Below are 4,926 nucleotides of genomic sequence, written 5' to 3'. Positions count from 1 at the left end.
TACACATATGCAGATTGGGCTGGTAGCATTGCAGACAAGCGGTCTACTAGTGGATTTATGTTTTCTTTTGGGAGTGCAGGTGTTACTTGGAGCATAAAAAAGTAGTCAATATAGTGGCCTTGTCTAGTACAGAGGCAGAGTACAGGCATGCTACGATGGCAGCATGTGAGGTAGCTTGGTTGCACAAGTTACTTGATGATTTGGGGCTACATGTGGACATGAAGGTTGTCATATATTGTGACAATCTTAGTAGCATTCAGTTGGCTAGGAACCCAGTGTACCATGCGAGGACCAAACACATAGAGGTCCATTATCACTTCATCACGGAGAGGGTCTTAGCAGGTGACATCGACTTGGTCTATGTCACCACGGAGAAGCAAGTTGCAGATATCGTCACACGAAGGCCTTGGGAGTTGAGAAGCTTTGCAACTTTTGGACTATGCTTGGAGTTTAAGCAATGGAGTTGAGCTTGAGGGGGAGTGTTGAGATGTCAAGCTCACCATGAGCTGACACTCATGACATGGCCTCGGTGACCGTTGAGGCATTTACTCACTAGCGAGTTTGGTGACCGACACGGAGATCTTTGTTAGTGATTCTCTATAGCTGAACTACATACTTAGTCCACCCATCGAGTTATGGCATACTTATCATGCCGGCTCACCTCACAGCAGATTCACACTATAGACCGCTTGTACATAGGACTCTAGTACTTATGTTGTATTTTGAGCCATTTGTGAGTTATCTTTTTAAGTAGAGAAGAAGAAGAAGTTCAGCCTTCCATATCTTGTATCTTCTTCATTTTGTGTGTGTGTGTGTCTGTGTGCTTGCAAGGATTCTAGGTCTCCTTCTTCCCCAAATCTTTTCACTTGGCGGCTTCTTTCTCCTTGCACTTGTCGTTGTCCACTTTTCAAAGCCTCAATGGCTATTCGAGCCAACAACCCTGCGAAGAAAAAGATTGAATTTCAAGAGGATTTGGTTGGGAGCTTGATTTGAAAGTGCTCCATAACTTAGTACATAGGGGATTACTAGTGTATCATGCACACTATGTATGTGTATCTTGATCCCTATTGGTTTCTAGAAATCTAATCAGATGACCTCTATAAACTCAGATTCAGATTTCAACTTCTTCTATAGAATTGCATACCTTGAATTCATATTTCTTTTGATAACAAAAGTTTTGGATTTAGATCACATATGAGCAAGTTATGGTCATCTTAGTGCACACCAATTTAGAAAGGGTCTTTCCCCCTTTTCAAAAATAGTAACTTTGACTCTTCCAAGAGGTGGGAAGGTTCTAATGCATGGGTATAGGAACATGTAGATTCAGCCCTCTTTTGGGATTTTTGAAGAGCGTAATTAATATGCTAGGCCTTGACTCATCCCTCCTCACCTCGTGCCCATATTAGCCCCTGTTCCCACTTATCGTAAGTCGTATTTTGCCCTTTTGGGTCCGTCGAGAGCCTGTTTCAGCCCCGTAAAATCATGACGAGATCTCGAAAAAATTTCCCATGCACTCATGAAGTGTCATTCACCTTTTGGCACTACCCCAACCATGAATGAACTTCCTTGCATGCCTTATTGTCCATTAGACATGTTCTTTCTTATGCTTTCTCTCTAGAATGGCCCTTTGAGAGAGAAGGAAAGACCTTGATGAAGCTTATTGAAGTTGTATTCATCTTTTGCAACTTCCTTGCCATGAATAGACTTCCTTTCATGTCTCATTGTCCATTGACCATTGCTTTCATGTGCTTTCTCTCTATAGGATGGCCACATTTTAGAGAGAGAAAGGCCTTGGTAAAGCATAAAATACATCAAAATTAAATTTTGATGACATACCCCTCCATTGAAATCATAATCATCCTTGACTATGCTTTTATCAAGCAGATGGAAGCCTCATTTTTGCTTGGGATCCACATTTAAGCGAGAATACTTTTCCTGAACTAGATGGCAAGTTTAGTAGGCATTTAGGAGACATAGTCATCGCTAAACTATTCCTTGAAACATGGGTGTACACACAAAACATTTCAATGCACATTAACTCGTGAGAGAAATAAAAAGAAACATTGCATTGAATCATTAAAACATTTTTAAACATCGATGTCTTAGCTTACACTTGAGCCATGAAGGAACTTGTAGTCTTGCACTAAAGCAAGAGAATCCTTCAATTGGGGTTCCTACATCCATTTAGCATCATGAAGTGGATAATTTTTAAACTTAATTAAAAATCTACGTATTACCTTGCCACTTTGCAGGACATTGTCTTCATGCTTAAGGATGGCCTCAAGCTGTAGGGTCTCCTCTTGTTCATCAAACTCAAGAGGATCCTCTTCCACTAGCTCCTTGGCAAGCACACCCTTAAATGGCTTCAATAGACTCACATGAAATGCATTGTGAATATGCCAATGGTCTGGCAACTTAAGTCTATAAGCCGTCATGTCATTGATCCATTGAAGAATCTAGAATGGGCCATAATACCTCTTGGCGAGTTTAACATAGAACTTTTGATGTCCTGTGGGTTTGCCTTGCCAATTTCTGCTGGTCTTTTGTCTTAACCGAGCCTTGGGGAATTTGAGCACAACCCATTTGTTCTCTTTAAGCTCCATAGGTCTTCTATTCTTATCTGCAGCTCTTTTTTGCTTTTGTTGTGACATTTGTATAGCTTCTTTTATCTTTTGAAAAGCTATCTTGATGTCATGAACACACTCATCAGCTGCAAATATCTTTTGATGCATTTTCAAGATAGGTGAAGGCTTGGGGTAGCCTTCAACTATCTGAAAATGGGCCTTACCTGTAGAAGTTTGCACCGTGCTATTGAATGCAAACTCTACCAAGGGCAAGTACTTTTCCCATTGCTTTTGTTGGTCTTTCTCACCAACATAACTTTTAAGCAAATCTAGGATAGTCAAGTTTGCGATGTCACTTTGCCCATCTGTTTGAGAGTGATAGGAAGAAGAGAAATCCAAACATGTGCCCATGTTCTGAAATAGAGACTTGTCATCCTTGGATCTCTATCTCAGACTATTGCGGTTGGCATCCCATGGTACTTAAAGATCTGAGAAATGAGCAAGGTAGCCATGTGATGTGATTTAATAGTCTTTTTAACAGGTATGAAATGAGCTTGTTTACTAAATTGATCTGCTACTGTCCAAATACTCGTATTTCCATGTATGGACCTTGGTAATCCAAAGATAAAGTCCATTGAAATACTCTCCCATGGAGCTTTTGGGATTGGCAATCACTCCAACAACCCAAGGGTCTTGTGCCTGTGAAACTTGACCTTTTGACACATCTTACATTGCTCAACATATTGATGTATGCCATTGCACATAGAGGGCCAATAAAAGTAGGTCTCTATGGCTTGCATTGTGGCTTGTATTCCACGATGACCCTCATATGGGAGTGCGTGTGACTCATACATGACTTTCCCATGTAGATTCTTGGTAATGCATAGTCGATGACCATACAAAAGAAATCCATCCTTTAGTGACAAAGGTTCTTGGGTCTTACCATTCTCCAAGTTGGTAATGATACTTGAATTATCTCCATCTTCCGCATACTTGCCAATCATGCTTGTAAGATCATGATTGTATGCTATAGAGACTGCATTTATCCTTGACCGACGAGAGAGTGCATTCGCAACCGCGTTTTGCTTTCCTCGTATGTGGGCAATATGAAAATGAAATTGTGAGAGGAAATTTTCCCACCTCATTTGCTTATCGAAGCTTGGATTGATGTCAAAAACTTAATACTATGATGGACAGTGCTTATTATGAAAGATGTTCCCAATAAGGAATGCTTCAAGGAATCTAGTGCATGAACAATAGAGAGCAGTTCTTTTTCATAGATTCCAAGAACTTGTTCTTGTGGGTGTAATCGACAACTTTGATAAGCAATAGGGTGTCCCTATTGAGAAAGGACGGCCACAATGCTATCAGTGCTTGCATCACAATGCACATCAAAAGGCTTAACAAAATCTGGCAACTCCAAGAGGGGTTGCGTCATTAGCCTTTTCTTTAGCTCATTCAAGGTGTTATTTTCTCTAGCGGTCCATTGAAATTTAATTTTCTTCTTAGTTAAATTGTGGAGCGGACCCGCAATGATAGAGAACTCTTCAATAAAGCACCTGTAGTAGGAGCACGTGCCAGTAAAGCTCCTTATCTCATGCAAATTCTTTGGCTGTGGCCACTCATCTATCACTCTAAGCTTTTTGGGATTCATTTGGATGCCCTCTTTAGAAATGATATGGCCGAGATATCTTATCTCCTTGAGAAAGAATTTGCTCTTCTTTTCATTGACATAAAGCTTGTTAGCACGTAGCTCTTCAAAAACTGCCTTTAACACTATTTTGGTACCAAAAAAGGACACTTAAGTGTCCTTTTTCGGACGATGCAAATAAAATGCTACTTGTGCTAGGAAAGACATATTTAAAATCCCTCTTGAGGAGTTTGAATATGTGAGCGAGTGTGTCTTTAAAAAATGTAACCTTGCAATTTGGATGTTGGCACGATAAGGAATTACACCCATAAATAGGACTTGCATGAGACTGCAACTCAGGTTTGAGAAAACTGTCTTATAAGCTTAGAGAAAAAAATCACTAAGCCCCGTGAAAAATTCCAAGTAATTATTTCATATTTGTGTCAAAGATTTTGCCAAGTTTCACATGAAATAAAATTCAATTGAGAGTGTCTAAAATAGTAGGAGGTTGTGTGTGTTTGATACATCACTTTTTAGCATCCATTTGTAGAATTGCATACAAAATGCGGTCTTGTGTATGTCTTGAGCTAAGACTCACAACTCTATCTTTATGATGAAAAGTCAAGACCCTATCAGGAAACATGAGTTGAGCGGCCATGTGATGAAACCATGACACTCCTAATATGACATCTTTATGCAACAAAGGAGAAACGTAGAACTCCTCTTGATCTA

This window comes from Cibotium barometz, chromosome 4 (assembly GCF_041138505.1).
Source record: "Cibotium barometz isolate CiBa-2024 chromosome 4, ASM4113850v1, whole genome shotgun sequence".
In the NCBI taxonomy this organism is placed as follows: domain Eukaryota; kingdom Viridiplantae; phylum Streptophyta; class Polypodiopsida; order Cyatheales; family Cibotiaceae; genus Cibotium; species Cibotium barometz.
This window is presented reverse-complemented; position numbering follows the sequence as displayed.